The sequence below is a fragment of the Schistocerca piceifrons genome, chromosome 8, assembly GCF_021461385.2.
Source record: "Schistocerca piceifrons isolate TAMUIC-IGC-003096 chromosome 8, iqSchPice1.1, whole genome shotgun sequence".
Taxonomy (NCBI): domain Eukaryota; kingdom Metazoa; phylum Arthropoda; class Insecta; order Orthoptera; family Acrididae; genus Schistocerca; species Schistocerca piceifrons.
The window spans coordinates 65,524,004-65,548,901 of NC_060145.1; the positions used below are offsets into that span (position 1 = coordinate 65,524,004).

At 44.7% G+C, this 24,898-nt stretch overlaps 1 protein-coding gene and 1 non-coding gene across 5 annotated transcripts in view; both read right to left on the reverse strand.

The window, feature by feature from the left end:
• Positions 1-24,898, reverse strand: part of LOC124711334 (glucose-6-phosphate exchanger SLC37A2) — a 369,968-nt gene that overhangs the window by 146,569 nt on the left and 198,501 nt on the right. The gene's annotated exons all lie outside the window — the stretch shown is intronic.
• Positions 633-707, reverse strand: Trnas-cga. Its single transcript has one exon. It is a non-coding gene; the product is annotated as a tRNA-Ser (tRNA).

Sequence of the window (24,898 nt, forward strand, 5' to 3'; positions counted from 1 at the left end):
CCTCAGACGGCCAGGGAACGTTGCCGCCGGCGTGCTGTTTTTCTCGGGGCCCATTTGAGAACTGCGCACACGAAGCCAGTAAAAAGTCACGGCACGCGGCGGCCGTTATGGTATGAGACGGCCGTTAGCCGGGAGTTAATCGTGCCACTCTGATGGCTAGCATTTGAAAATCCCGTGGAGCCAACACGGCTGCAGGAGCGAGCTGACAAATATTGCTGCCTCATAACAGGTATAATTAACAAACAAGGGTAACAAGGCACACGACACGCTAACAGCACGGATCTGGGGAAGACCCCTACGCAGATACGAGAGTGCATCGACGAATTGTTGATTAACAGACCCAGCATGAGCGAGACTCTGAAAAAATTTAGAGTCCAAGGTTCTAAAAACAATTGGAATTTGATTCTATTTGACACCTGCTTTCTAATGTTTTTTATGTTGATGGCCGTACAGTTTGTTCGATTTCCTCGAAGAATTTGTTAATTATCATCGTATAAAGATTCTTTGTGCATCGACAAATGAATTTGGCTAGACAGCATTTGAGGGCTACGATTTTTTAGGATTTTGAAAGTCATTAACGCCCAAACAATGTGAAGATCGGCTTAGAAATGCTAAGGAAACATTAAAACTGTGTGCCCGACCGAGATTCGAACTCGGGACCTTTGCCTTTCGAGGGCAAGTGCTCTACCATCTGAGCTACCGAAGCACGACTAACGCCCGGTACTCACAGCTTACTTCTGCCAGTATCTCGTCTCCTACCTTCCAAACTTCACACAAGCTCTCCTGCGAACCTTGCGGAATTGAAGCTATGGGGAGGGGTCGTGAGTCGTGCTTCGGTAGCTCAGATGGTAGAGCACTTGCCCGCGAAAGGCAAAGGTCCCGAGTTCGAGTCTCGGTCGGGCACACAGTTTTAATCTGCCAGGAAGTTTCATATCAGCACACACTCCGCTGCAGAGTGAAAATCTCATTCTGGAAACATCCCCCAGGCTGTGGCTAAGCCATGTCTCCGCTATATCCTTTCTTTCAGGAGTGCTAGTTCTGCAAGGTTCGCAGGAGAGCTTCTGTAAAGTTTGGAAGGTAGGAGACGAGATACTGGCAGAAGTAAAGGTGTGAGTACCGGGCGTGAGTCGTGCTTCGGTAGCTCAGATGGTAGAGCACTTGCCCGCGAAAGGCAAAGGTCCCGAGTTCGAGTCTCGGTCGGACACACAGTTTTAATCTGCCAGGAAGTTTCATATCAGCGCACACTCCGCTGCAGAGTGAAAATCTCATTCGGGCTAAGGAAACAATTAAACAACAACTCACTGATAGGCGCTGGAAAACTCTGGAGAAGTTCCAGCACTTGAAATGGATGTATTGTTACAGAAGAATCTTCGATTTACTTTAAATTTATTAAAAACTAATCATTTGATTTTCAAAAAATTAATGAAGGGCAAATATTTAAAACAAACAAAAAATGAATCTGGTGGGCCATAATAGGAGCAATAGGTCACTAATGTCCTCAACATGCCTACACGGTATGGGCAAAAATACGGAAACCCCAAAAACACAATACATTACCATGGCTAATCGGTGTGGGAGGAATGAATAAATACGTGTCCTTCCTGTGTGGTTTTCAATGGAATGTTATACCTCTATTCCTGCGGAAACGTCATAAGGTAACGGTTATGCAGGTGGATAACGATCTCACACATACTGTTTCCAAGTAGACCACAAACCCTCAAGAATATTGATATCTGGCAACAATGGTGGACAGTGGAGGTGCAACAATTCGTCCTCGTGCTTACAAAACCTGCAGTGGGCGATATGATTGTGTGAAAAGGGCTCCCGTCGTCTTCGAACACAGCACCAGTATCAGAGAAAAACATTGTACAATGGCATCGACCTGATCGGCCAAAATGGTACGACCTTGCAGAGTAACTATGGAGCCTATGAAATACCACGAAATGGCTACCCAAACCATCACCGAAGCCCCGCTGTGTTCCACTCCTGGGACGTAGACTCGACCAGAAGTTGGAAACAGACTGAAGCAAGACTCATCCCAACAAATGACTTTCTACTACCGCTCCATCTTTCATGTTTTATGGCTTCGACACCATGTTTTCCGGTTACGGGCATCACTGATGAGTGGTTCTGGAATTCAAGCTCGTCCTGCTATTCGCTGATTCTGGAGCTCCCTATATGCCTTTTTGGTGTCCACAGTGTTCGCGAGTGCGATATTCAGTAGCGCAGTGACTTTCGCAGCTGCCGTCCTCCTCAACGATTGTCCATCACTACCACTCAACAAACAATTTTGTATGCGTTGTAGCTTAGTGGATGATGTTTTTCAGCTTTCCCGCTACCTTAATTGCGGATACACCTATCACACGAACAACAACGATTTGACCATGTCCAAATCCACTTATCTCTAACATAATGACTCACAACTACAGATGGGTAGTTCGCGAACTAACGGGTGCAAAGGAACGGTTCACCAAGATGAGCGAAAGGACCGAGGAACGAATTCCAAGCAACGATCGGTTCATAGTTCACTTCGGTCGCGGCGGTCTACTTATAGTTCCCGGGAACGAGGAACGATCGGTTCATAGTTCACTAGTTCACTTCGGTCGCGGCGGTCACCTCGGCAGTTCTCGTTCCAGCCTCGGTCGCTTGTTCGTCTCAGTCTCGGTCTCCCTCGGCCGCACCCGTCGTTCTTCGCATGACCACCTGTCTCAGTTCCACTGCCGACTGCTCCTAGTTAGTACAGTATCCAGATGTTCGTTTCGTTCACTGCGCTCGCCTATTTTACATGTATTCCAAACTGTTCTTGCACTTGGTTCTGGCTATTCAGCGTCCACGACCGGTAATCAAAAAGTATTTTGTAGTTACGTAAATTACATAAAAATTACGTTGTATGTAATATGTACGTCTTTTCAGGTAACAAAAGGGCATATCAGCTCACTTCATTATATCGATGAACAGCAGAAGACATACTTATAACAAGGCAAGTTTCTTGTTATTCATATATTTTTTGGTTTCATCGACTTCATTTAGCAGCTAACTTTCAGTAATTTGCTTAATTTTTAGTTTAAGAAAATTCATATAAAACGATTTTCATGTATCTTTCATATACAAAACATTACATTTTGGAAGGCTCTAATTATTTTTAAGTTTGGTTGTTTCCAATTTGCATTACCTGCTAGTTTGGTTTCTTCGAAAAAAAATGGGTTGAGGGTCATTTTGGCTCAGTAGGAAAAGCGGTGCCTCTCCATTTGAAAAGACATAGATTGTCATAAAATCGTATTTACTTATTATCTCAAAAACATTTGTTCAGAAGGAGCTTTCAAACCAAAAACTTTATTACTGCGAACTTAATTATTATTATTGCTGCATTAACTTTAATAATGCAACATAAAAACCTAATTTTTACTAAGTATGTGAGAAAACCACATTTTATTTTATGCTTCCATAAAGTCTCTACTTCGCCTACGAACTCAGAGACAATGTGAAGTATATATAGAGTGAAAACGGTTATTGTTTACAACGTACATAGCTATGTAGTGAAAGTCGAAACGAAGAATTTTATACAAGACACTTGTGGTCTATTAAGTTGGGAAACAGCCACCAACAGGTTTACAAGACTACATGAGCTATAGCCCATGCGCGTCGCGTGAGATTTTCATGTTCTCTTCCCCAGCTCTCTACACATCGTCATTGATTGTTTCGCAATTGTTGCTTGCATTAGCTTATTATTTCTTCACTGCTTAGTTATTACATGTTTGTCTGTTTGTTGTATCTGCTCGTAACGAGCAACACATCGTCCGTAACTGGCGAGCAGTCTGTACTCGGGGCCGGTTTTCCGTGCGCCACCCTATATTATTTCCCTGCGATCAGCCACACAAGGCTACTTTTGGCTAAACGAGAGGTTCTGCAGAATCACAGAAATTATTTCTAAAAGTGTGTAAGGAATCTGTAATGAAGAAAACTGTATACTCCAGGGGGGGAGGCAAGTGCCGCCTCTTCGTGCCCTCCATCCTTCAGTCACCTACACTACTAGTTTTCAGTTTTTATAAGAAACATATACCAAGCACAAATGAACGGTGAAGGAGTAAAAATGAACGATTCTCAAAAAAGAACGATCAGCAGTGAACTAGTTCCCAAGGATGAACGAGTTTGCCCATCTCTACTCACAACTACACAGAACGCTGTTATGACCACGACTAGCAGTTGCAATGTATTGACACTGCACAGGCGCCGTTCATGCTCAAATACAACATCGCGACCTGCAGACTTGAGAAGCATCTGCCTTTAAGTACGAGCATTCACTTCTCGCGGCATTTTTGTCCACCTATAAAAGATTTTTCTTTTATCGGAAACGGCTAAAGAATTGGAAGATCAGTCAAACGCGACGCGATTCAATTGCCCACTAGGCCGTGACTTCCGTAAGTCGCTTATGGTGAATGCTGGGATGGATGCCTTGGAGAAGGAAGACATAGCTTCTGCCAAGTCTCGGAGTAGATGGAATCGTTCTGTAGTCTGTCACAAATGCCAAACTTTTTCCGCGAAAATTTCGTTTCCTCTCCTCCAATGATCTGATATAAGCTCATGAAAAATGGCCGCAGTACTCTCGTACTCGCCAATTGATCAACACATCCAGCCGTTGAACTGCTTCGACATTTTTTTTAACCCTTTGACTTCTTGATTTTTGTAAAAAATATTTTACACAAAACCCCATTTCTTAATGAAGAACGTTGTATAATGAATAACATTACATCTTCTTCTACTATCGTTCTCCCCCCCCCCCTCTCTATATATATATAAACGGAAGCTCTCTGCCGGCCAGAGTGGCCGTGCGGTTCTAGGCGCTACAGTCTGGAACCGAGCGACCGCTACGGTTGCAGGTTCGAATCCTGCCTCGGGCATGGATGTGTGGGATGTCCTTAGGTTAGTTAGGTTTCATTAGTTCTAAGTTCTAGGCGACTGATGACCTCAGAAGTTAAGTCGCATGGTGCTCAGAGCGATTGGAACCATTTTTTTAAGCTCTCTGCTTACTTCTGTTTGTACTGGGATATCTCAGAAAGAACTGTAAGTATTTTGATCAGGTTTTGACGAAGACATAGGCTAATTCATGAACGAAGTTTGCGTGTATTATTTATACATGTTTCATGGAAATTGGCAGAACTGTGATGAATTAAAGACGCCACTGTTGTGAAGACGATGGCAGTGTCATCTAGTGGTAAAGTCTCTGCAACTCCAGACAGCAGACTGGCCTTTGCTGGGCCTGGTCGTCTAGCGCGCGCCTGAAAATGGAAAGGTCGCGGATCGAATCCCGATCATACCACACAGTTTTATCTAGTTTTTAACCCAGCAGTCACCTGTCAGTAATGCGGAGATTCGCCAGAAATGGAACATTTTTCGCGTTCCGCTTTAAACTGTAGGACACCTTTCCTGGTTGAATGACTGGCTAGGAAGACTCTAATCGTCGAAGTGACGTCTAATTGAAAAACTTGCACATGGACATCAAGTAACACTAAATTATTATTACCAGTATCTATATATATGATGGGCAGTCAAATGAAAACCAAACTCCCGCCACAATGAGACCATGGAATGGTTCCATTCAAATGTCATTATCACACACTTTAAGACATTTATCCCACTGGGAGATGGAACAATCATTTTCTGTTTCATAAAACGCGGCCGGTCGCTCACGGATCCACAAGCGCATCTTGTTCAACTGAAACTGGCGTCCATGCATGTCTTTCTTTAGGTCACCAAAGATGTGAAACTCACACAGTGAAAGATCCGTGCTGTACGGAAGATATTGCAGAGTTTCCACCCAAATCGCTAAAGCGACACCTTCGTCCAATTGGCAGAGTGGGGGCAGGCGTTGTCATGCAACAGAATGGTTCCCTCCGACAGCCCAAGGGGAAACAGCAAACTCAACAGCGGAAACATCGCACGCCTGCCCTGCCAAAGAAATTCAAAGCTATTCACACAGATACCAGTAAGGTGATAGTGATCTTCTACCCCAACTGCTGGGGCCCTTCTGCTCGTCGAGTTCCTCGAGCGTGATATCACAATCAACGTGCAGCGCTGTGAAGACACTTTACGGAAACAGCAATGCATCTCACCCCCCACACTCCCCATTGGACTAAGCCTACGCTCCGGGATTTCGTTGGGAAACACTGCAACATCCTCTGTACAGCGTGGAACTTTCACCACGTGATTTTCACGTCATTGGCGACCTGAAGAAAGTTATGCATGGACTTCGATTTCAGTCTGACAAGGAAGTGCAAGAATGGCTGCGGTTGTGGATCTGTCAGCAGCCAACAGCCTTCTACGAAACAGGACTTGATCATCTCGCCTTCCAATGGCATGAATGTCTTGTGTGTGGTAATTGTTTTTGAATAGAACCATTCCGTCGTCCTGTTGTGGTGGGTGTTCGGTTTTCATTTGACTGCCCCTTATATACAGGGCGTCGCAGAAATGTTGCGACAGTTTTCGAGGGGTTGTTGAGGGTGTCTCGAGGAACAAATCGAGGATAGGAATCTGTATCTGGAAACGTCATCCAACGACGCTACGTTGGTTGACGTTTCCGGAAAGGATTTCCATCCTCGATTAATTCTTCAAAACACCTTCTACAGCCCTCGACGTTTGTTCCAACATTTCTGGGTAACCCTGTACTTACACATTCTCCTCTATGCACGTTATAAATTAAAATCTCCTGCTTGGCGAGACTCCTTTGACGCATGGCTCGCATTGTGGGTAGCGGTTGCGCAGAACGCTCAAGTTTTTAGGCGCTGGGTTCTTCTGTAAGTGTCGTGTGCTGTTTCAGTCGTTTAATTTATAGGAAGGTGATGATATTAAGTCATCTTTGAACCAACACACTACACAGTGGCCGGCCGGGGTGGCCGAGCGGTTCTAGGCGCTACAGTCTGGAACCGCGCGACCTGTCTCGGGCATGGATGTGTTTGATGTCCTTAGGTTAGTTAGGTTTAAGTAGTTCTAAGTTCTAGGGGACTGATGACCTTAGAAGTTAAGTCCCATAGTGCTCAGAGCCATTTGAATTACGCAGTGAACTGTAAACAAAATTGCCGCTACGCCAGACAAGTCATCCAGTTGAAGATTCTTAGCGCTACCTGTGCGAAACCAACCGCTAGTATAGACATAAAGTTCAAAATAATGCGTTATCTATTTTTTTAAGATTGTCATTAATAAATCCCGAGTCTGCCGGTGCACTGGACTTCGACTAAAGTATACTGAAACTTAGTCAATTTTTTAGTGTCTGTGTAGCTATGAAGTCGAACCATATACTCCATAATGGGTTCCTGTGAACTGAAATCCTGGAGAAGCTGAGTGGAGCACAGTAGATATACTTATCTCTTAATACTGGCGAGCACTTGTCAGCCGTCTGACGAACTGTCTTCACTTTCAGTCTTTAATGAAATAACATCGCAAACTTCTTCACTTTCTGAACCGCTAAATTAATTGTCAAAGTCAGGATCAGTATAAAATCCATTTACGGAAGAATTTACAACATAAGACAGAGTCCACAATCAGGTCAAACTAAAGTAAAATAAACGTCAGCTTAGCCTGCGGTCGGTCTAAGTATGCTACCTCAACCTTAAGCAAAAGACGAACAAAGAAGAGCGACAGCTACTTACTGATAACTCGTTAACAGCAAGATGTGAATGACAGCGTCGGAAATCGCTATAAGGACAGGATTCGCGGTACTGATGACGTATTTGCTCTTCTCCGAAATGCTTCGCTTGATATGATATCTCGAAAGTGTATCTGTGTGATTAAACACCTGAAACAGCTGCGATATCACATATAGGAGTTCGTTAACCATAAGTGCTGAAACAAAGTCCTACATCTGCACAACATTCATGTACTGCCTACTCCGCAGGCTAGTATGGAACACTTGGATGAGGGTATCTTGGACAATTGCTAGTCCTCCCATTTCCATGCCACCGGCAAATGGTGGGTTGGGAATATGGTTGCCTGTACGCTTCTGTGTGAGCACCTGCCACCGGTATTTATTGTGGATCTAGAAAGGGGAGGACTAACAATGGAACGAACTACCCTCATCCACCTGCTGCACACTGGCCCACGGTCTAGATAACTCGTGCATGTTATGCAGATGGAGAACTTTGTTTCAGCCTTTGTAAGATCTCGTTAACGAAACTATATATCTGATATCGCAACTGCCTCTGGTGTTTTAACGCACTGCCACACTGTCCAGATATCATATCAGACGAAGCGTTTCGGAGAAGACCAAATATGTAGTCAGTATTGCGAATCGCTGTCCTGATAGCGATTTTCCGATGCCATCTTGGCAATAACGATTTATCTGTATCTATCCCTATTCGTTGCTCATATTTTCCTTAAGATCGAGGTAGCGTACTTACGAGGTGCATTCAAGTTCTGAGGCCTCCGATTTTTTTTCTAATTAACTACTCACCCGAAATCGATGAAACTGGCGTTACTTCTCAACGTAATCGCCCTGCAGACGTACACATTTTTCACAACGCTGACGCCATGATTCCATGGCAGCGGCGAAGGCTTCCTTAGGAGTCTGTTTTGACCACTGGAAAATCGCTGAGGCAATAGCAACACGGCTGGTGAATGTGCGGCCACGGAGAGTGTCTTTCATTGTTGGAAAAAGCCAAAAGTCACTAGGAGCCAGGTCAGGTGAGTAGGGAGCATGAGGAATCACTTCAAAGTTGTTATCACAAAGAAACTGTTGCGTAACGTTAGCTCGATGTGCGGGTGCGTTGTCTTGGTGAAACAGCACACGCGCAGACCTTCCCGGACGTTTTTGTTGCAGTGCACGAAGGAATTTGTTCTTCAAAACATTATCGTAGGATGCACCTGTTACCGTAGTGCCCTTTGGAACGCAATGGGTAAGGATTACGCCCTCGCTATCCCAGAACATGGACTGGCGGTTACCCGAAATTTTTTTGGTGGCGGTGAATCTGTGTGCTTCCATTGAGCTGACTGGCGCTTTGTTTCTGGATTGAAAAATGGCATCCACGTCTCTTCCATTGTCGCAACCGACGAAAAGAAAGTCCCATTCATGCTGTCGTTGCGCGTCAACATTGCTCGGCAACATGCCACACGGGCAGCCATGTGGTCATCTGTGAGCATTCGTGGCACCCACCTGGATGACACTTTTCGCATTTTCAGGTCGTCATGGAGGATTGTGTGCACAGAACCCACAGAAATGCCAACTCTGGAGGCGATCTGTTCAACAGTCATTCGCCGATCCCCCAAAACAATTCTCTCCACTTTCTCGATCATGTCGTCAGACTGGCTTGTGCGAGCCCGAGGTTGTTTCGGTTTGTTATCACACGATGTTCTGCCTTCATTTTCTGTCGCACCCATCAGCACACTGTCGACACATCCATAACTCCATCACCACATGTCTCCTTCAACTGTCGATGAGTTTCAATTGGTTTCAAACCACGCAAATTCAGAAAACGAATGATTGCACGCTGTTCAAGTAAGGAAAACGTCGCCATTTTAAGTATTTAAAACAGTTCTCATTCTCGCCGCTGACGGTAAAATTCCATCTGCCGTACGGTGCTACCATCTCTGGGACGTATTGACAATGAACGCGGCCACATTTTAAAACAATGCGCATGTTTCTATCTCTTTCCAGTCTGGAGAAAAAAATCGGAGGCCTTAGAACTTGAATGCACCTTGTAGAACCCGCTCGACAGCTAAGGTGATGTTTATTTTACTTTAGTTTAGCCTGCAACTTTGACTGCGTTGCCATCCACACACAACAGGAATCTCACCTGGACGCACAGCTTCGTTTGTGTGGCGAGAGTCATGGAGCTAAATGAGAATTGGAATGAATTTCAGATAGGAATTTGTGACCGTTGCTCTAGTTGTGACCCCATGCCCGCCGCGATCGTTAATACGGCATCAGAGGTCGTTTTACTACACTCCCTGTTGTCCCAGGTTCGATAGGAGCCTGGCTGTCGAGTTCGAGGATAATTCTGTGACGATACATTGTGGTATCGCACGCTTAACATTTAAACTTCTTTCCTCGTTTGGCGACTATGTTGTAAAATCGCTCTTTTAAACTGAGCGAACTTAGAGTGGACACCACTCTAGAGCGACCTAGGAATGCTCGGAAGAAATGTATCTATTTACGCGCTTTAACAATGTTTGTAATAAGGACTTTTAACTCGGAAATTTAAATAGTCCACTATGAAAACTGTGCATCGTGTAAAAACAGGCATGGGCAACCATTGATGATTGATTGATTCACTTACCTACTTAAGCTCGCTGACCGCCTCGGCACGTGACGCGACAGCAGCGCACCTGGGGCACAAAGTCAAAACTACAGGATCTGTGACGTTTATGTTTATCGGGTAACGCACCAATATGAATGGCACCCACTTCCCGACACGGCACGCGTACAAATTATACCTCAAAATACGCATTTTGAGAGTACGTTGATTTTATGTTTACCCCATCTCCAGATGTTTACATTTATTTACGCGTAGTGAACATTGTTTCTTTACTTATGACGTTTTACAATAGCTGTCTTAAAAACTTCCGTTGTAAAATTCTGCAGCGCCATAAATAAATGTAAAAATCGGAAGATGAAACACGAGGGTGAGTCAAAAAATAAAATAAAATGTGTACTAGCCTGAAAATTATTTTCCTTTTCAGCATACTCTCCTAGTAAACTTAAAAAATTATCCCATCTTTCGACAAGGCATTGAAAGTCTACAGTATAGAATTCTTGTGGAGCTCTCGCATTCAAAAGGCTACATTTTGAAGACGATATGTACTCATTTCAGATAGTCTCATATTCTGACAGAATGTAACTGTTGCAGTGTTACTTAAAAATGGTCCTAAGGCCGAAATTGCAGTCGTAATAATAAATATTTCATACAGTCAACGGCGACTATGATGTCTTTTAAGCAATCATTATTGTTGCTTCAGTAGATATGTCATTAACTGTCTTCTGAAGCTGGAGATGTTATTCTGTTCTATAATATACTGCCGCAGGTTATTCCAGAGTTGGGTTGCTGCCACTGAGACGCACTTGAAGAAAGTGGCTAAACGATGGAGTGGGACAAAAAGGATGTTGCTCTGATAGGAACGGGTGTTTCTGCCGTGTTGTGCAGACAAGAGCGTTAAGGCCGACGAGAGATACGGGGGACAGACAGTAGAGAAGACAGAGGGTATGGAAATCCCCGCGCTTGTCTACGCAGTATATGATAGTAAAATGTGATCATAATAGAACATCACGAATATAACGAGCACAGGCATTCTTAACCAGTTGCAGGCGCCGTGACCTTTCCGATAAAGCTCTTGCAGGATAACATTTCTGTAAATAATAATTGGAAGTAGAGCTATTTATATTTTTATTCGGCTTCGAGACATTCTGTTGCCTTCTTGCACTCTGTAGTTACGTGCTCAGTCCACTTTAGATTTTCATGTATCATTACTCCTAGGCTCCTTGCTGAAAGAAAGAAGTTGGTATGTGTCCCATTTATTTATTTATTTATTTAACCTGGCAAGATTAGGGCCATCAGGCCCTCTCTTACATCTAACCAGGCATTCTACTTATGAAGGGCTAAAGACAGAAGGGAGACCCGATAATTCAGGCTAATGAGAGTAAAATGATCAACCAGTGCCGCTTGGGTTTTGGATGGTTTGGCTTTTACCGTATATCCTGCGTCCATTTTGATAGTGCACACAGGCCAATACTGAGATTCTCGGCAGCCGTCTTCATGTTCATTGGCTTTGCTCTTAGGTACACTCGTCCTTAGCGTAAGTTAGTTTAAATTAGATTAAATAGTGTGTAAGCTTAGGGACCGATGACCTCAGCAGTTTGGTCCCATAAGACCTTACCACAAAATTCCAATTCTACAAGATGGCGGCGAGTGAGTTCAAAAATGGTTCAAATGGCTCTGAGCACTACGGGACTCAACTTCTGAGGTCATCAGTCCCCTAGAACTTAGAACTAGTTAAACCTAACTAACCTAAGGACATCACACACATCCATGCCTGAGGCAGGATTCGAACCTGCGACCGCAGCGGTCTCGCGGTTCCAGACTGCAGCGCCTAGAACCGCACGGCCACTTCGGCCGGCGCGAGTGAGTGATGTGTGGTAGTTCGGCTCGTAAGTTTACCTGAAATTTGGAGGTGTTATTAAGCAGTTAGGTTCGTCTATATATTCAAGATTTGAGTGCTATCTTCAGCAGGACAAAACTGATGATACAGCGTTGACACACAATGAAAAGAGTATAGGACCTAAATCGGAACCCTGGGGGACACCTGATACTCCTGCCTCCGTTGTGACTTTATGGTCCCAGACATGAGGCGTTGCTGGCGAGACGTCAGGCTGTTAAGTTTGGCAAGTAGATGGTCGAAGACGACAGTGTCAAAACCTTTGCTGAGGTATAAGAAGCACATGATAGTATCTCCTTGTGCATCCATGACAAGCTTCAGGTCATCAGTTATCTTTATGAAGGCAGAAGTTGTACTGTACTGTTCACAGAAACCTGATTGATATCGGTTTGTGAAAGAACGTCATGGAGATGCGGAAAAACCGTAAATGGTAGATGCTTCAAGATAGAAACAAACTGTCCACTAATGCCTACCGTTACCGTTACCGTTACCAGGTCAGGTTGATAAAGTAAACAGAGAAGGGGTCCAAAGAAGAGCACTACATTTCGTCGCGAGGTCGTTTAGTATGCAAGAAAGCGACACGGAGATGTTTATCCAAATACAGTGGCAGATGCTAAGAGGGAGACAAAGTGCATTACGGTTGGTTTACTATAAAAATCTTGAGAGTATACCTTCCTAAAAGATTCAACAAATATACTGCCCTCTTCTCTATATATCTCACGAAAGCATGAAGGTAAATCAGAGATAATGAAGCTCAAATGCAGGACTGCCAACAATCGTTCTTCCCGAACGCAATTCGGATGTGGAAAAGGTAAAGGGCAAGTGATACTGTTACACGAGGTACCTTGCGCCACACGCAATAACTTGCGGAATTTAGATGTAGATGTAGACTGGAATGAATCGAAACCCGCACTGTGGCTATATCATTCCCACAGAAGCTGACCTTAAGCAAATTCAGTTTCCGTGCACGAAGCTGGAAAGAAACAGACGACCATTTTTACAACAGCTGTACTATCTGAAAGTAGAACTACCCACAGGCATTCTCATTCTGCCCCCTTAAGACCAACCCTGGTATTAACAATGTTTTTTTTAATATTACACTACTGGCCATTAAAATTGCTACACCACGAAGATGACGTCCTACAGACGCGAAATTTAACCGTCAGGATGGAGATGCTGTGATATGCAAATGATTAGCTTTTCAGAGCATTCACACAAGGTTGGCGCCGGTGGCGACACATACAACGTGCTACATGAGGAAAGTTTCCAACAGATTTCTCATACACAAACAGCGGTTGACCGGCGTTGCCTCGTGGTTGTGATGCCTCGTGAAGGAGGACAAATGCGTACCATTACGTTTCCGACTTTGATAAAGGTCGGATTGTAGCCTATCGCGATTGCGGTTTATCGTATCGCGACATTGCTGCTCGCGTTGGTCGAGATCCAATGACTGTTAGCAGAATATGGAATCGGTGGGTTCAGGAGGGTAATACGGAACGCCGTGCTGGATCCCAACGGCCTTGTATCACTAGCAGTAGAGATTACAGGCGTCTTATCCGCATGGCTGTAACGGATCGTGCAGCCACGTCTCGATCCCTGAGTCAACCGATGGGGACGTTTGCAAGACAACAACCATCTGCACGAACAGTTCGACGACGTTTGCAGCAGCATGGACTATCAGCTCGGAGACCATGGCTGCGGATAACCTTGACGCTGCATCACAGACGGGAGCGCTTGCGGTGGTGTGCTCAACGACGAAGCTGGGTGCACGAATGGCAAAACGTCATTTTTTAGGATGAATCCGGGTTCTGTTTACAGCATCATGATGGTCGCATCCGTGTTTGGCAACATAGCTGTGAACGCACATTGGAAGCGTGTATTCGTCATTGCCATACTGGCGTATCACCCGGTGTGATGGTAGGGGGTGCCATTGGTTACTCGTCTCGGTCACCTCTTGTTCGCATTGACGGCACTTTGAACAGTGGACGTTACATTTCAGATGTGTTACGACCCTCGGCTCTACCCATCATTCGATCCCTGCGAAACCCTACATTTCAGCAGGATAATGCACTAGCGCATGTTGCAGGTCCTGTACGGGCCTTTCTGGATACAGAAAATGTTCGGTTGCTGCCCTGGCCAGCACATTCTCCAGATCTCTCACCAATTGAAAACGTCTGGTGGCCCAGCAACTGGCTCGTCACAATACGCCAGTCACTACTCTTGATGAACTGTGGTATCGTGTTGAAGCTGCATGGGCAGCTGTACCTGTACACGCCATCCAAGCTCTGTTTGACTCAATGCCCAGGCGTATCAAGGCCGTTGTTAGGGCCAGAGGTGGTTGTTCTGGGTACTGATTTCTCAGGGTCTATGCACCCAAATTGCGTGAAAATGTAATCACATGTGAGTTCTAGTATAATATATTTGTCCAATGAATACCCGTTTATCATCTTCATTTCTTCTTGGTGTAGCAAATTTAATGGCCAGTAGCGTACAACAGTCCATTAGGATGCAGATATAGTTAAAATGAACCATTGGGGACTATGCTAGCAGTCATAGCAAAAGTGTATTTAACCTGGTTGTAAACATTGTTGAACTGCAGTGTTAGATCACCGATACTAATGTTATTGTATCTGCTGTGCTCTTGGCTGTCGCCTACAGTGCAACTACCAGCCACACACCAGTGTATCGCGGGTTGCCGCCCTTCCAGCACACTAGCAACGCAACCATAGGATATCACGCATCCAGCAGCTATACGATACCAGATGTCGCTATGCTCACAATACGCAGCGCTGTTATCGTCGACGCTATCTTTACTTTGCAAGTCGAGTGCCACCACCACACTTTTCCTGTATCCTTCTGCTGGATGGAATGTATAGGATGGCACCGGGCCGCTCCCCAGGCAGTTAACATTGGGAGTTCACGGTTCACGGTTCTCTGTGCTTAACGCCAAATGCACCAAGCAGTCCCGTAATCAGAGTTCCATTCGCGAGCACAGAGTACAGTCTGTGCTCTATGCTGGCTGCGCCTACGGTCCACCGATCAGTCATCACTGTCTTGAATGCCACTCCAAACTACCGAGTCATCATGAGTGCTTCAGTCATGGACTACTGCTACATACAGACATTTCCCGGTTCCGTCAGTAGCATCTTATTAGGACGGACCAGTGCAACGTCAGTGACTGCAGCTAGCATAAACGATGCAGTTCATACCATCTAAGAAACTGTTACTTTATTTGTTCAACAGATTAATAAAATTTATATTGTGTTTGGTCACCTGTGCACATCTGTTCATTAGCAATATGCACCGTGCACTACAGGATGTATCAGTTGGCAACGTTCTCGTCTCGTGAGTTGTGATAAGGGTAAAACGTTTCCGCAGTGGTCTCGTCCCATTAGTAGCTGACGAGGATTCTTGCTTCCAGGATTGCGTCTCCAGCGACTTGTGCTCAACCAGTATAGCGTCTCGCTTCATTTGCTCTTTCACGGCCTCTCCATGCACTATTTGCAGTTGGTTGCTGCCCCACAATACGACCATGAACAGTCTTTGTTGCTGTTTACTTGGCATGGTGTGTGTGGTTTTCTTAAGTACTATATGTTCTAGGGAATTGTGGCTTATTGGTGTTTTCACCAACTGTTTGGTCTTGGATTGACAGTAGTCATAGCTACTTCCTGCTTTAAAATTCTTTATTAATCCATTTTTCTGTGGGAGACAGAACTTCGTGTGAATTCCAAGTCACTTACTTCTTCCTATCAGGTCAGTGTGACTAAGTTCTCATATTTGTGTGCACGCTTCTTGCTATATAATATACAGTGATTTCATATCACTTTCTTTGCCTATTTGCTTTGTTTCTCTCTAGTGGATGATGAAAATTATTTTATTTTGTTGTCAGTGTTCAAATGGTTCAAATGGCTCTGAGCACTATAGGACTTAACAGCTGAGGTCATCAGTCCCCTAGAACTTAGAACTACTTAAACCTAACTAACCTAAGGACACCACACACATCCATGCCCGAGGCAGGATTCGAACCTGCGACCGTAACGGTCGCGCGGTTCCAGACTGTAGCGCCTAGAACCGCTCGGCCACCCGACCGGCTGTTATCATTGTTATGAAGTACTTAAAAGATAGATGCTTATGCTATTAACTCTGAAAATTCAGATTCTGTTCCTTTCACCTGAGAATGTTTGGAAACTCTTTATTGCTCGTGAAACTGTGATACAAGTTTTGCATTTGTTTGCGGAGTGAATAAATAAGGATTCTTGTGTGGTTGTGGTCGCTAGCCTTCATGACCAACCTAATGCTGGAACTGTCATTAACTCAGATTTCACAGTTACGGGGCAGTAGATCCACAGTTGCTCTATAGTATTCAACAATTGGTTCACTTACAGTCAGTCTTGAATGGCAGCACCAGTACAAGCGGTACACATGTTGGCCCAGCTTCTGTCTCAAACGCCTCCATGCTTGTTTAATGTTGCCCCAGCTCCCAGCTTGGACGACACTGCCTTCACCTCCTCAGGAGTTTAATGACGTCTTGGATTCGTGGCCATCCTTCATTGCAAAGGCTGAACCACTGCCTCAAGGCCTCTGCGTTTCGAGATGATTGTTTCCCAGCCCACTCTGGGCCCTCTGCCTCCAGTACTTCTGCCTCCTGTACTGACACCTTAGGGTCCAGTGCCTCTTCAGGTACCAGCTCAGGTACCTCTCGCTCCAGCGTCACTGCCTCCAGTGCCACCAGCCCCAGCGCTATCGGTGCCTCCTCCACCAGCCCAACCAACGCCCACCTCCATGCGACCCTCCCACTTGTTTCCTGTGCTCTCAGCACCCATCCAATCCATTAATTCACCCTCTCCATCTGACAGTAGTATCGCCCTGCGCTCTTCCGACTATGCTGGCCTCAGCTTGTCCTCTGCTGGCATGTCGCGCTTGGTAACGTGTTCCTTCGCACCTGTCACTGACTGTCAGATCACATCCTCAGTGCTCTCCTTCCTCTCCCAGGCTGCTTCCTTTCCGAGTGTGGGTCACGCTCATCTCATGCTCTTGCTTACTTCTGTGACAGGCGACTTCACGTCGTATGTCAGGACCCCATCATGTGCCACTCCAGCCTGTTCGTTGCCCCTGGAGTCTCTGGTTGTGGTTGTCTGCTGTGACCTCAAGGGCCCTCTGCCCCGCACAGAGGCCTTTTGCTTCCTCAACTGGACGGCCTCCACGGGACACCGTCTGCGCTTTCCCGACAATCTAGTTCTCCATCTTGGAGGCTCCATTGCAAAGCCTGGCCATACCAAGTCGTACCAACTTCGACTGTCCAGTCGCCATCTCCTTTGTTTTCCAGGTTCGCTACTCCCTGTTCTCAAACAGGCAGATCTCTCTATCTTCACGGACGCGTCAGCACCGCCTGCCTTCGACACCTGCTTCCAACTCGTGGTCTCTACCACCACTACCAACCATTCCTAGATCCTCCAGGGCGCCTCCTCCCTTTAGGAGGTGCTTCTTTTCTGCCATCTTTCCCTTATGAAAGAAGGGATATGGTATCCTCGGCTGTCAACTACATCACATTCACGGACCACCCACCGAGGTGGCACTGCCGTCAGTTCCGTAGGAACAAAATGGTAGATATCGAAATAGACGACATAGGGATAGAGAAACAATTAAAATCGCTCAAAAGAGGAAAGGTGCTGGACCTGATGGGATACCAGTTCGATTTTACACAGAGTACGCGAAGGAACTTGCCCCCCTTCTTGCAGCGGTGTACCGTAGGTCTCTAGAAGAGCGTAGCGTTCCAAAGGATTGGAAAAGGGCACGGGTCATCCCCGTTTTCAAGAAGGGACGTCGAACAGATGTGCAGAACTATAGACCTATATCTCTAACGTCGATCAGTTGTAGAATTTAGGAACACGTATTATGCTCGAGTATAATGACTTTTATGGAGACTAGAAATCTACTCTATAGGAATCAGCATGGGTTTCGAAAAGGACGATCGTGTGAAACCCAGCTCGCGCTATTCGTCCACGAGACTCAGAGGGCCATAGGTAGATACCGTGTTTCTTGACTTCGGCAAGGCGTTTGATACAGTTCCCCATAGTCGTTTCATGAACAAAGTAAGAGCATATGGACTATCAGACCAATTGTGTGATTGGATTGAAGAGTTCCTAGATAACAGAACGCAGCATGTCATTCTCAATGGAGAGAAGTCTTCCGAAGTAAGAGTGATTTCAGGTGTGCCGCAGGGGAGTGTCGTTGGAGCGTTGCTATTCGCAATATACATAAATGACCTTGTGGATGACATCGGAAGTTCACTGAGGATTTTTGCAGATGATGCTGTGGTGTATCGAGAGGTTGTAACAATGGAAAATTGTACTGAAATGCAGGAGGATCTGCAGCGAATTGACGCATGGTGCAGGGAATGGCAATTGAATCTCAATGTAGACAAGTGTAATGTGCTGCGAATACACAGAAAGATAGATCCTTTATCATTTAGCTACAAAATAGCAGGTCAGCAACTGGAAGCAGTTAATACCATAAATTATTTGGGAGTACGCATTAGGAGTGATTTAAAATGGAATGATCGTATAAAGTGGATCGTCTGTAAAGCAGATGCCAGACTGAGATTCATTGGAAGAATCCTAAGGAAATGAAATCCGAAAACAAAGGAAGTAGGTTACAGTACGCTTGTTCGCCCACTGCTTGAATACTGCTCAGCAGTGTGGGATCCGTACCAGATAGGGTTGATAGAAGAGATAGAGAAGATCCAACGGAGAGCAGCGCGCTTCGTTGCAGGATCATTTAGTAATGGCGAAAGCGTTACGGAGATGACAGATAAACTCCAGTGGAAGACTCTGCAGGAGAGACGCTCAGTAGCTCGGTGCGGGCTTCTGTTGAAGTTTCGAGAACATACCTTCATTGAGGAGTCAAGCAGTATATTGCTCCCTCCTGCGTATATCTCGCGAAGAGACCATGAGGATAAAATCAGAGAGATTAGAGCCCACACAGAGGCATACCGACAATCCTTCTTTCCACGAACAATACGAGACTGGAATAGAAGGGAGAACAGATTGAGGTACTCAAGGTATCCTCCGCCACACACCGTCAGGTGGCTTGCGGAGTATGGATGTAGATGTAGATGTAGATAGAAAGAAGGATGCCATATCCTTGGATGTCACCTACGTCAGAGCCTCCAATCACACAGCAAGATAGCTCCACCATCTCATTCTTAGGAAAGAGAGACGCTGTACTCTTGGCTGTCACCTATGGCCCAGACACTAACGCAATGAGGGAGATCACAATTCCAGGACGCACTATGGAACAGGTAGCACTGTGCTGCTGCTATTGACACTACCTAGGCTCCACGAGTCACACGCCACGACCACGCTTTCCCAATACCCTTCTGTGGGATGGCTTTGTTCAAAAAGTGGCTCTGAGCACTATGGACTTAACATCTGTGGTCATCAGTCCCATAGAACTTAGAACTACTTAAACCTGGCTAACCTAAGGACATCACACACATCCATGCCCGAGGCAGGATTCGAACCTGCGACCGTAGCGGTCACGCGGTTCTAGACTGAAGCGCCTAGAACCGCACGGCCACAACGGCCTGCGGATGGCTTTGTATTATACCACCTGGCCGCTCTCCAGATTTTCGATATTGGGAGTTCGCAGAGCCTCAGTCTCAACCTACGTCCACGTACGAACATTTCCCAGCAACATCAGTGATATCCTGTTAGGACAGACATAGTCTGTGATTATGGTTAGCATAAACGATACGGCTCGTACTTTCTACGAAAGTGTTACTGGGTTTGTTTAGAAGACTAATGAAGTTCCATTGGTCTTTGACTACCTGAGCATGTCCATTCATAAGTAGTGTGCACCACCCACTACGGTATACATCAGTGTCATATCCTCTTTATTTTGTTTTGACCCTATAAGTGTTTTTGATAAACCTGCACTTTCAGATGGCACTTTTCAACTGCTATCTTTATACCATTTCAGTAAACGTGTGTATTTACAGCTAGTCAGAAGGTCCCTGTAGTAACCTGCTATTTTATTAAATTAACAATTCACTTTATGTCTGTCGGTCGATGTGCAACCTTTTTGCCTTTATCCCCGTGAAAGTCCACATTTTCTTTGTTACAAATTTTTAAGATATGCCCATACAACATTAACCTTTCCTTTTTAATCGATGATGTTACTGGTTCTGTCTTTCTGTGCAGTTCTTCGTTTCATCTCAAATATTTGTACCCATTAATCCGTTCCTGTCTAAAATCTTCCCTCAATACGCTGTGTTTCCTTTTACTAACATATCGACTAGTCCCCGTCTGTTCATAACCAAAGTCTCCAAAGCATAAAATCCTTCTGGCTTGACGACCGTACCGTAGTGTGTTAACGTGGCTGCAATGCTCAGCGACTTCTTTGTTGTCAGGTGATATGCTCTGTCGAATTTGCAGAGCCTAAGATTGAACGCTTCCTGTTCTAAACCTTTCTGTTGGATTGCCTCACGTAGGTATCTAAATTTCTTCACACTGTGTTAATTTCTCTTGGTTTAAAATCATCAATCCTTATCCATTACTGATGTTCGTCTTTTCATAGGTGACGTTTTTTCCTATTTTCTCAGCTATCACTGCCAGTCGATAATCTGTTTGATTGCTAAATTAATATTGTTGGAATAAAGGGCTAGGTCAATCACAAAGGCCAAGCAATCAATGTACATCCCTTTCAGTTTGGACCCTACTCTGAACTGTTCTTCATTTCGCTCTTCTTCGCTCAATGTCATCCTGTATCTCGAATGATCTTTTTCAGTGCATATTACTTTACTGCATATAGTTTTTAGCTAGTTAAATGGAAATTTTTTCCGAAGGTCAAATAAATGAATATAAGCACTTGCTCCGTTCTCAAACATGTATTCAATTCCGTTTGGTTCTCGTATTTGTTTAGGCTACTGGATCCCTTGAAGTTCTCGATTTTGCACATGTTTACCACCAAGCTTTGCTAGAAACCCTCAAGTATGGAAGGAATGCCACTTGCATCACCCTGTAGATGCATCAGTACTCTTCAGTTTATAAGTGCAGACATCGGTGCTTAGTTCCTTACGTACGTACCTGAAACGTTTCAGTTAACAACTCAACTACACAACTCAGCTGCGTCGTATATACCATAACAGATTTTTCGTCACTTGCCATAACTCGAAAAATACTCGTGCTCTAATTATGAGAAGGGGAGATTATTACCCACCGTAATCTATCTTTTTCATAATATTGAAGTTATTCCGTCCGGAATTTTGCATTGTTTGATCTTTCTCTAATTACTAATATTATGGAAAAAGAGCATACGTACACATAGACACACACAGACCCACCCATCCACCCACACACCCACACACAAACACACCCACACACAAACACACACACACACGCACCCACCCACACACACACCCACCCACACACACACACACACACACACACACACACACACACACAGAGAAAGAGAGAGAGAGAGAGAGAGAGAGAGAGAGGGAGAGAGAGCTGATGAAAATACTGTAGATAACAACGGAGCTGATACAAAAAGATCTGCTTGTAACAGAAGTCCTTCGACAGCGGTGACTTTCTCCTCGGTGGTTTGCCGAAGTGATTAACACCAATAAGTCACAAGACGTCAGCACAACGAGTGGAATGAGACCCTTCACTTCTTCACTGCGCCGGACACAACGGACGCACAAACCGGCGACAAATTCTACACGCCAGCACAGAGAGAGGTCGTAAGAAAATAACTTACGAGCTTACCCTCGTCGTGTGTAAATCTAACATATTGCGCGTAAAGAGGTGAAGAAATCCGTCACTGTCCGATTACGCTAATAGCGATCAACCAGTGGAAAGATTAACAATCGTACAGTATCGAGAAGTAACCATTCGTAGCGAAGTAATGTCGCCCCACTTTTGTCTTACCTTTATGCGACAACAGAGAGGTAGCCCTTTTTACTCGCACCAATATAAGTTGCGTTCTTTGGTTCCTGCCTAACCACAGCCTCGTAAATAGCGACATTTTCAGAAATAAACAGCCAAATATTTACTACAAGCCAGAATATAAATGCCATCGCTGCTCCTTCGCAGCAATTTAAGCTGTCCTCTTAAGTTCTTGTCTAATCACACCAAGGAAGAATACAAATTTCATCTTGTTTTTTAATTGGACAAAATGTTAAGAGGTGTTATTATTATACAACGTTCGGAAAAGCCACGGCTAACACCAACCAGTTTTGCACCGTGGTATGTGCGACCGAAGCGTCCCCACTGTCGCGGCTTCCATTGACGGTCGAAAACACCACGGCTAAAAAACGTGAAGTCGGGAGCACCACGCTGGGGTCATGGGTCGCAAAGTGCTCGGTCAGAAAGACTACAACACCCTCGCCCTTTCAGCGGTCCTCCTCCCAAAACATGGACGCTTATGTACTTAACGCTGCTGTCGGCACACTTTAGGCAATTAAACGACGACCACTCTAAGTACGTGTTGTTTCTGGAATTTGGAGGTAACGCCAAGCGGTGGAAAGATTTAAACGAGACAACAAGTTCCTATGAACCTGAACAAGTGTTTAAAAAGTCTCTTAAAGCATACTCTTTAGATGACATTAAACAGTCAATAATCGTGCTGGGAGCACAGAGCAGGGATTGGCAATAAATATTTAAAAACTTCATAAAAAATACGTCTGTCATTCTACGATTGTGTTGTTGTTGTGGCTTTCATTGCGAAATCTGGTTTGATGCAGTTCTCCAAATTAGGCTAATCTTTGCAACCCTCTTCATGTCTGCGTTCCTAATACAACCTACATCTGTTTGAACCTTCTTACCATAATCAAGCCTTTGTCTCCGTCTACAATTTTTACACCCCGCGCTTTCCGCCATTACCAAAATCACGATTCCTAGCTGGCTCAGGATGGGTCCTGTCAACCGATCTCTTCGTTTAGTCACGTACCATAAAGTCTCTTTTCTTCCCAATGAGATTAAGTACTTCCTCCACGGTTACTCCGTTCTTAGCAATCATACACAACAAACCGCTCGATGGCCAAAAATCTGTACCTAAGGAATGGAAAGTTGCACAAGTCACACTAGTACCCAAGAAAGGACATAGAAGTAATCCGCTGAATTATAGACATATCACTAACGTCGATTGGCACTAGGATTTTGGAACAGGTACTGTGTTAGAACATTATTAACTACTTCGAAGAAAACGTTTTATTGACAAACAGCCAACACAAATTCAGAAAATACCGTTCTCACGAAATAAACTAGCTTTCTGTTCTCGTGTAGTATTGAGTGCTGTCGACAGGTGATGTCAAATTGGTTCCATATTTTTAGATTTCCAGAAGGCTTTTGACACCGTTCCTTACAAGCGACTTCTAATCAAACTGCGTGCCTATGGAGTATCGCCTCAGTTATGTGACTGGATTCGTGCTTTCCTGTCAGAAAGACAGTAACTGACGGAAAGTCATTGAGTTGCAGAAGTAATATCTGGCGTTCCCCAAGAAAGTGTTATACACCCGCTACTGCTCCTGATCTACATAAATGATATAGGAAACAATATGAGCAGCCCCCTTGGATTATGTGCAGATGATGCTGTCATTTACCACCTTGCAAAGTCATCAGATGATCAAAACGAACTACAAAATGGTTTAGACAAGGTATCTCGTATGGTGCAAAAAGTGGAAATTGACTAAATAATGAAAAGTGTGAAGTCATCCACATGAGTAGTAAAAGGAATCCACTGAATTTCGATGACATGATAAATCACAAAAATCTAAAGACGGCAAAGTCAACTAAATACTTAGAGATTACAATTATAAGCAACTTAAATTGGAACGATCACATAGATAATATTACAGGGAAAGCAAACAAAAGACTATGATTTATTGGCACTTAGAAAGTGCAACATGTCTACTAAAAAGACTGCGTACAGAATGCTTGTCCGCCCTCTATTGCAGTATTGCTCTGCAGTGTGGGTTCCGAATCAGATGGGACTGATGCATGACATATAAAAAGTTCAAAGAAGGGCAGCTAGTTTTGTATTATCGCGAACTAGAGGAGAGAGTGCTACGGATATGTTATGTGAATTGGGGTGGCATTTATTAAAACAAAGGCGGTTTTCGTTCCGGGAGGATCTTCTCGTGAAATTTCAATCACCAGCTTTCTCCTCTGATTGCGAAAATATTCTGTTGGCGCCCACCTACACAGAGAGAAGTGATCATCAAGATAAAATAAGAGAAATCAGAGTTCACGCAGAAAGATTTAACTGCTCGTTTTTCCCACGTGCCATTCGACAGCGGAACAGTAGAGAAATAGCTTGGATGTGGTTCGATGAACTAATTACTTGTGAATTGCTGAGTAATCATGAGGATGTAAACGCAGATGTAGATATAACTTTCACCTTCAATGTTCTTCTGTAGCAGTACGTCTCTTCTTGCCTAGGCTGTTTATTGTTCACTTTGCACTTCCGTACATTGTTTCTCTCCACACAAATACCTTCAGAAAAGTCTTCCTGCCACTTAAAATGATATAAATGGCTTGTGACGAGGGCCTCCCGTCGGGAAGACCGTTCGCCTGGTGCAAGTCTTTCGATTTGACGCCACTTCGGCGACTTGCGCGTCGATGGGGATGAAATGATGATGATTAGGACAACACAACACCCAGTCCCTGAGCGGAGAAAATCTCCGACCCAGCCGGGAATTGAACCCGGGCCCTTATGATGTTAGATGTAATTAAATTCCTCCTTATCAGGTTACCTTCCA